Source organism: Centruroides sculpturatus, unplaced genomic scaffold (assembly GCF_000671375.1).
Source record: "Centruroides sculpturatus isolate CEXI.00-Female unplaced genomic scaffold, Cexi_2.0 scaffold1871, whole genome shotgun sequence".
NCBI lineage: Eukaryota > Metazoa > Arthropoda > Arachnida > Scorpiones > Buthidae > Centruroides > Centruroides sculpturatus.
Window position 1 is genome coordinate 81,704 of NW_019386090.1, and position 9,437 is coordinate 91,140.

The 9,437-nt window shown below is 33.4% G+C and overlaps 1 protein-coding gene across 4 annotated transcripts in view; it reads right to left on the reverse strand.

Moving 5' to 3' along the window:
• The window catches only part of LOC111613531 (kinesin-like protein KIF20A), an 83,359-nt gene extending 76,081 nt beyond the window's left edge, over positions 1 to 7,278 (reverse strand). For 3 of the 4 annotated variants that reach the window (XM_023354877.1, XM_023354876.1, XM_023354874.1), the window contains exon 1: positions 7,202 to 7,278. The gene's annotated coding sequence lies outside the window, so the exon portion shown is untranslated. The remainder of the gene's footprint in view (positions 1 to 7,201) is intronic. The other variant, XM_023354875.1, reaches the window with a different exon arrangement.
• Positions 7,279 to 9,437: the final 2,159 nt, after the last annotated feature.

The window sequence follows — 9,437 nt, forward strand, 5'->3', positions numbered from 1 at the left end:
TTTTGCTGAATTGCGAAATATAAGACCTCCCCCTGAAAGTAAGACCTAGCGAAGATTTTTTTTAGTCGTAACGGTCATCGACAGATGGTTGAAAGTGGCCGTTGGCTTTTTGAAAGTACAGCCACTGATTGGTCAGCAGACAATTACGCCACACGGCATGATTTGCATAAGACTATGGCTTGGAAATCACAGATTTGCATAACGTTATGGCTGGTGATGGCTAATTGGTCGACCGGGAATCACGCCACGTGGCATTTGCATAGTGCTACGGTTCAGTAAGCACTAATTGGTCATCCAGTCCGATGTTGACTCTATAAAAAGGCGACAGTTCGACACACCGGATATACGTCACTTTCGTCTAAGTTCGACTTGGGAACTTTTTTGTTCAATAATAAATGTGAATTCTTCTTCCTGGAAAAAATAAGACATTCCCTGAAAATAAGACCTAACGCATTTTTCAGAGCAAAAATTAATATAAGACACTGTCTTATTTTCGGGGAAACACGGTAGTTAGATGAAACAATAAAATTAACTTAGTTTTGTATACCTCTGAAAGAGAAATTTTCACAAATCTTGCTTAACAAATTATAAAGTTTAAATTATAGAGGAATAAAGAATTTTAAAAATGTGTTAGATTGGTCATTCGGTGTAATACACCCTTACGTAAGATAACCTTTGTAGTTATATAGCCAATCATACCCGTTTTCATCGGGTGCAAGAATTAGGTCCCATCTTCCGAGGATGATTAGAAAATTTGTACATGGATTTAAAAATATGTTCGATTTCCCGCAAAAACGCATCTAAAATACTGTACTATAGTAGAAGCCGAGATCTTTGAGGTAATCCTTAAAACTCCCTCTCTTCCGGGGAGGAATTTCGAAAAATCCCTTCTTAGTGCGCATTCTCATGGAGTAACCTAACTGTGTACCAAATTTCAACTTTTAACTCCTAACCGTTTGGGCTCTGCACTTATTATTATTATTATTATCATCAACCCATATCGATTATAAGATTAGGGTCAAATTCATGAGAAATTTCATCTTCACTATCCTATTTATCTGATATCTATCAATAATAGGGAAAGAATGATTAAAATCATTATTGAATTTTAACTGAAAAATCTTTAGAATTTAAAAAGATTTCTTAAATTTAAGCAACCTAAAAAATAAACCGATTGATTCAGTCGATTGTCCTTTGCTACAATCGAATGAAAAATCGATTGTGCCCATCACTACAGTACAGGAACTGTCCACTCCATTTATACTTACTCCATGGTTTATCCTTCTTACTTTTTACCCGGGGCAATGTCGCACATATCTGCTAGTTTACTAATAAAAACAAATACAGGTATACCTCGCCTTACGTCGGTAATTGGTTCCAGGAAAACGACGTAAGTCGAAAAACGACGTAAGTCGAATTTACCTGTCTCCGAATCTACTTATCACTAGGAAAGCATCTTAAATAATATATGGTTAATAAAAATCTATTTTAAGCTTACAAACAAATAAATTTTAGTTTTTAATATAGTACAAAAAAAGTAATCTAAATTTNAATTAGAATAAGTAGAATTATATAAGAATTTGAGAAAAAAATTGATAAGATAATTTTAGAAAATATATCGAGTAATCCATAAAAATAGACGGACTAATAGAAATATAGAATAAATTCTGTAGATCCAGAAAAAGGATTATGCGATATAAAAAAAAAAAAAAAGTTATAATCGGCACGAAACACTTGCTTATGAGTATCAATATGAGAAAGCAGAGAATCACTTCTTTGCACTCTTCTGTGAGTCTGATCCGTTTTAAAAGCGAGCGAACGAATATTTTAATTAGAAGAAATTAATAGAACTTTGTGGAAATAGCGAGAAGAAATTATAAAGTAGATGTAATATTTTGTGAAAATAGGAAAATAGAAACGCGCATTAAAACCCAAATAATCCGCATGAAATCACTGGCTTTTTGGTGATGGTAGGAGCGAAATTTTTGCACCCTTTGGTGAGATTATCAGAAAAAGGAAAACGCAAACGACTTTAAATAGTAAGAATAATGCAGCGCGACGAAACGCGATCTTTTAAATAATAAGAGGTATATAATTGCATGCGAGTGAAAAAAAGAGGAAAGTTAGAATAAAAAAAAAAAATCATAAAGTCCAAAGAGTAGCAGCATAAGGTTTCCTTTGGAAGACAAAACCTAAGATGACACTGTTTACGACGTAACTAAGTCATTTCCCCAACCAAAGGTCGAAACAGATTATTGCTGCCGACTCGGATCAAACAAAGTATAAACTGTAAAAGGAGAGCTCTCTCTCTTTTGTTAAAGAGGACAGACGTCAGCTTAAATGAAAATGTTTTGAAATAAGAAAAGCAATACAAATTATTTGTCGTGAATTGATAATGTCAATGTTACTTGACTGTAGATTACGGATGATACAATCCGATAATAATGACTCAACAATGTGTTCTTCGGTGAAAATTTTGTTTAGAAGTAAATATGTAATTTGGTTTAAACCTGCATTAATCGACAGGATATATGTTGGTCGCGAATTGAAATTTGTCAATGGTATTTCCCAGAAAAAGTTCCGACATGATACGATCACCATGAAGAAACATGTGATTCGATTGTGTTTAAACAAAAATTTTGATTGTAATTCATTACAGAATATTGCTTGTACTTGTATTATTGAAACAGTTATTTTGTTATGGTAAGAAACTCGCGTTTTGAAAGAAAAACAGAATTGTCGCGATCGAGTTTTCCTGTGACAAACATTGGTTAAAGATAAGAGTAATTCCTATGGTTCAAATTTTAGAAAAATTTCCATGATTCCAAAATTTATATGAAAAAGTATTGATATCAATCACAACCAAAAACTGGCTTAAATGCACCATTGTAAAACGGAGTATAGAATGGAAGTAAAACGGAACATGAAGTTGAATAAGGACCTTGATTTGCGGTAATCTGCTTTGGAAGAAAACCAATGACAGAAAACTGTCAATTGATAACAGTCCGAAATCACTTCCGAATTAATTTTCAATCAACCAATCGATTCTGGGAATCGTAGACTTAGAACAGTGACCTTGATTTGCGACTGACTGCATCCAAAAGATGACAAAGTTGTTACTTGTTCGAAGAACCGACATTCAGATATCGAGTTGATTCAAATAATCGGAAAAATACTTCGTCAAATTTTGCCTGGAATTTTGAACAAGGAGATAGAACCAGCAACAAAAGTACGAAACTCGAAGTTAGGGCAACACTCCGTGTACCGGAAGTGACGGCACCTAAGGAAACTTTTACATACATTTTCTAAGTGTGACAGATAGAAGGTTGTCCCTCTTTTAGGCTTTAATAAAATTTTGTGAAATTATTTACAAATTATGTGAATTGCTCAGTCTAAAAATGAGAAAAAAAAGTTTTAGAAAATATTTGTCGAGCTTTTAAGTTGTTAAAATGTTATTCGATGACCGTGATTGTTATTTGAGTGTTTGTAATCAATCTTATAAACAGACATGTGATGTTACACGAACATTTCAATGAATTGTAAACGATTTCTATACCTCTGAAATAATGTATCGAAAAAAAGAACTTTGTAACGCGAAACCGAACGTGCACCAGAGAAAAATAGATTCTCAGGCAAGTGTCACTGTTACCTCACTTGGCAAACAAAGGGAGAAGGGACTGACAGCTTCCAGAGCTGCCAGCTAAAATGTCATTATTCCGTTACGACATTTTAAAATGGCAGGGAGCTCTGTGAGGCTCTGGACAGGTCCGAACCCTCACTAAAATTCGCGTTAAAGATTGTTTTAGAGAAAAAAATATAGTAGTTAGAAATAGCTTTTTATTTTATGAAAACGCGACACTAGACAATAGAAGACTTTCAAACAATAGAAGAATGTAAGTCCGTCGACCATTTCCAGTTGGAGATCGAATTAAACTTCGATTTTGACCTCTCCCGCGCCCCCGAAAGGTTTCGAATTGTCATCAGGTGACGACGGGAGACCAATCGGAAAGGGGAATCTGAGAGAAAACAGATAAAACCCCGGAAATTCGAGGACGCGACGGCTTCTTCTCCCGAAAGTTCCAAGTGACGGATCTGTTGTTGTGTGTGTGTCTCGCACCCATCTTCGTCTCCATCTCCCGACCTCCTATCAACATCTTTCCATCAACGGAAGTCGACCGCATAGTCCCGGAGACATCGAGACGTCATGGAATGGTTCATTCGCGAACAAGAGACACTCCTTCAAAATGGGACTATCTTGGAAAGGAGAGGAAGACCCAGAAGCCGCAGCCGCCGCAGAACTTCCAAGATCGCGGAAATCTTGTAAGCTTCTTTCGTGTTTAATAAACTGTTGTGTTGGTTGTAAACAAAGCATCTATCTCTGACTCAACTGCTTCCACATGTCGTTGATTGTTACCGCTCGGCAATCCAAACGGCAAGGGAGACGATGACGATATATATCACATATTATCGTTCGTTGAGTTTTTTTTTATTTCTCCCCCTCGGCCCCCACAAAAATTCGAATATTGGTTCGATTATAGAACGATTCTAAACGTTCCAGAAACGTTGAAAATAGTTCGTTTGACTAAACGTAAAAATTCTCTAATTAGTCTGGAAACCGGGGACCTAATTCTTGCATTCTGTGAAAACGGGTAAGATTAGCTATAATGTTATTATCTTAATCTTCACTATCATTACTTTTTCCCAGCAAAGCAGGTCCTTGCAGCTAGATTCTAGATTACTTAGAAAAACAGTCTTTTATATATATAAAAAAAAACTATATTACATACAAATAAAAACCCAGCGAAGCGGGTCCTTGCAGCTAGTACAATATAAAGATGAAAATGCCATTATAACTATGAGCAGTAAGCATTATCAGTGTAGACATGTGTAATAAATCTTCATAATGTTGCATGGTGGTGTGACGTACAGGATGCTGATACAAAAACAGTTATAAGTTAGACCATTATTGGTTTACAGTTATGAACTAAAGTTATACAGACAGATTATGTACATACCAAAAACAGTAAGACGACAGAGTTGCAGGTGCCAGCATTACAACAAGGTGCTGGGAGTGATAGCAAACGAGGTGTGTAACAGTCCACATCTAATGCATTAGTGGTGACAACACATGATACAATTACAAGTTTACAACAGTTTTTAACAATATATATAGCTGTAACATTACAAAGATGTTTAGTTTTTAAAATATATAATTGTGCCATCCTTTGTCAATTTTAATTAATTCTATTAACATTATTAATTTTTAAAATCTATGTTCAAAACATTTATAGCTGCTTTTAAAAGCAAATTTTAGTGTTTTTATCGTACTTTTATCTGTTTCACATCCATATTGATTGCAGTGTTTAGCAAGTGCAGAATATTTATCAAATGCAGAGAATTGTATTTGATGGTATTTGTGTGTTCTTTTATATGAACTTTGAGGCATCTTTTTGCTTCACCTACATAGATCATAGGATTATTACAGTTGCAGTTACATTGGTCTAATAAGCCCTCACTATTATCTGCCTCATGGTTGTTGATAATTTAATTATACCAAAGGCTAGAAGCAACTTTTGTAATAATATGTATGTACATTATTATTTTCTTTTTAAATATATATACTTATGATTACAAAGTCCTATGAATTAGATTGTGTCCCAAGTTTCTAAATTAGAAAATATCTTAATGACATTGAATATGGATCTGATATGATGTATCCTAAAAGTCAACAGAAGTGATAAAGTGGGATTCCATTCAGTTCACTCAATGCCATGTCACATGAAGTAAGTTTAATTGACATTTTTACATTAGGTTACTAAAGACAAAATTCCATAATAATATCCCACTCTCCACATGTTAAGTTCAGACTTTAATTTGGCACATGAAGGGTAGTAGAATGATATGTTACAGTGTGAAATTATGTCCATAGACAACTTACAACCTTCAAATATCTGTAATCCAGCTCATGATCGTTTATGAAATATTTATTAAACAGAACATTTTAAATTTGTATTCAGTTTTTCCTGTTAATAAAATCAATATATAAATATTAAAATAAAAATTAAAATACTCATATTTTTTTTGGTTAAATGCCCTTTTAATAATTCTATGAATTATGGAAAGCATTTGATCCAATAGGATTGATTGCCTAGTGTTGATGTACAGCAGAGATAGGCAATCTTTTTCTATGTAAGGGCTGCATTTCAAAACTTTTGAACCGACACAAGCTGCGCAAGAGAAAAGAAAACACCAATGCCAGTAAATCAATTATTTATTCATATATAATTATAAATTAGCACAGTTATACTTAATTTAGTTTTTGGAACTGATGTGAACATAATATATTGGAAATGTTTAGTTAAATATTACTCGCTGCTAGTTTTAAATCAGTTTTGATGTGTCTGTTAACTGGCTTCTTGTTTTAATTTTTACTAAATTCATTGCAAAACAACTATTCACATACATAAGTTATAGAAAATAACATTTGAATTTTTGCTGCATACTTCTTTAAGCTGGAAAATTGACATATTTATTCATATTTTATGCAACGCGGGCCGCAGATTGACCATCCCCGACGTACAGTGTGACAATTCACTTTGTTTAAAGTATTGTTCAATTTCTCAACTGAATCTCTCAACAGTTGAAGATGTAAAACAGTTGCTTAGAAAAATGGTAAAAACATTTATGTTTGAAGAGAATGGGAAGAAAGCATGCAAATAACTATTAACTTACATTCATAGGGCTTTGTGATAACATCCAGAAACTTTTTAAAATTCTTTCCTTTGTATAGTTCAAAAATTTTAAATGAATTTTTTTTGTAACTAATAAGCAAACGGTAAAAGACTAGATTCATTATTTGCTTCATATTTTAATTAGGAATAAGTTGTTGGAAATTTTAGATGAGCAATCATATTATATGAGATTGTGACATTCAAATGCTTTGTATATACAGTTATGTACTACAAGTAACCTTTATCATATTTTAGCATAAGTCATTCTGAAAATGAATTAAAACAGAGTAATTACACAATTACATTGTAATACTGTACGTGGTAACGTTTAAAGTTTGCAAGTTATTATAAGATTTTAATAAATGTTTAAAGTATTTAAACCGAATTCCTAAGCGTAAGTCATGCTTTTTCATCTATTAATCATTAGTAAAGTTCAAAAACCCTTAATTAATGCTTATCATAATACTCACACGAGAAGCCTTCTATGTTCCCTTCTACATTCGAAACAACTTTTTGAAAAATCCCTCCTTTTCTATTGGCGATAAACCTGTTCAAATATCCAATCATAGAAGAGCGTTAAAATGACGAAATCGGGAATGTGACGAAATAAACCGAAGAAACGAAATTTAAAATTACAAAATTAATTTATAATAAATATATATTAATATTAATAAATATANTTCATTTTATTTCATTAAATTTTCTACAGTTTATGCATTTTATTATTCATAAAATGATAATGGTTTTGAGGGGGAGTTGACTTTTGTTGGACGTTCAAGGAGGGGAAAGGGTTACAGAAACTTGAACAAACTGGAACAATGGAGGAAGAGGGAGTAAAAATTTCAAGAAAAATGCAGATGTGATTTATGGACAGTCCCTATCATATAGCATCTTTCACTTTGATTTCTTTAAATCTTTTAATTTTAGATATTGCTAGTCTGCACAGTGAAAGCATAGACATGACTCAGCCTGAGCCGGAAGGGTATTTCAGATGAAAGGGATAGAAACAGCATGTGAGTAGACGGGAGACGGGCTGTCGAACCGGAGTCAATAAACCGGTGATTTATTTTTGTAAACAGAAACGGGATGTGATGCGATTTAATTGTCACATTCTCGGCCGTAGATCACAAGAAAGAGCGGGAGAAATTTTGGCAGTCACCTTACACAGAGTTTAAAGTGGAAAACACGAACGCTTCCATGGAGGAGGGAGTAGCTAGAACCGTACGAACCCAGCTGCATTTTCTCCGAGACAGGAGAACACAAATTATCGGTAATTTACGAGACGATCGCTCGGGAAATAGAATGACCCTATTCCAGGGAGAGTAGTCCTGACGGGGGTGTTCGACAACCCCGCGACGTTGCCACAATGAAATTTCAAAACGTACCGAAGCTCCTTCAAAACATGTACTACAAGTTTTGAAGGAGCTACTTGTATTTTCTTTCAAAATGTCCTATTTCTATGGTTGGTTACTTTTAATATTAATATACTATCGTACTCAATTTTTGTGCTTATTTCAAATTCATATTCACCAATACTTTGTTAAATACAAATACTTTAAAATTAAATATTTCATAAAAAGATTTGATGAAAATAGTTTCTATGGTTTTTTGTTAAATACAGCATTAAAAGTTGATTTTTTAAAAATATTATAGTGATGGATAAAAAAAATTAAATTAATTAAACATGCGTGGACAGATTCAAATTAAAAGAAGTTATTTCTTTTACCAAGATTGATAAAATTGAAGTTCATAATTATAGTGGTAGAAAATAATATAAAAGTACTGTATTTATATAATTTGTACTGTACAATTTCAAAACTATTTTGTGTAATAATTCGACTCTGTCTTAACGGATATTTTGATATTATTGATGACAAAAGTTTAAAATCATTAATTAATTTTCTTATCTGTCCGATATTTTTGTTTGACAGAGTTGGATTGTTTGGACCACGTGGTGTGAAAAATTTTGTCAAGGTCCTCGTGAGAATGTGACACGTGTGAAAGAGGACCACTGAGTCATAACATTTGCACGTGCAACAAGTGCGACTAAATATCCAGATGGCACAAAGCGCCCATTGGTCAGCCGAATGACGTTAACCCACCGAAGTATAGATTGTATTTTGTGGTCGTCAGAACGAATCGTGACAAAATAGATTATTTTCTTTTTAGTTGTCGTAACATGGAGCGAGTATAAAGTGAAAATATAGCTGATTATTTTCTTTTTTTGAACATTTAACTTCATACTTGATCTTTACACACCTCTGAACCAAATCGTACACGATAGATCATTTTAATAGTGCGATTAGTGTTTTAAATTTGCGTGCGCAGATAATAAATAACAGAAAATTTATACTTTGTTACAGATATTATTCATAAAAAGTTCGAGAAAGGATGAAATTTATAATTAAGATAAGTCAGAATATTTTTTGAACTTGTCATACGCATTTAATATACCGTGTTTCCCCAAAAATAAGACATCCGCAGAAAATAAGACCTAGCACAAATTTTGCTGAATTGCGAAATATAAGACCTCCCCCTGAAAGTAAGACCTAGCGAAGATTTTTTTTAGTCGTAACGGTCATCGACAGATGGTTGAAAGTGGCCGTTGGCTTTTTGAAAGTACAGCCACTGATTGGTCAGCAGACAATTACGCCACACGGCATGATTTGCATAAGACTATGGCTTGGGAATCACAGATTTGCATAA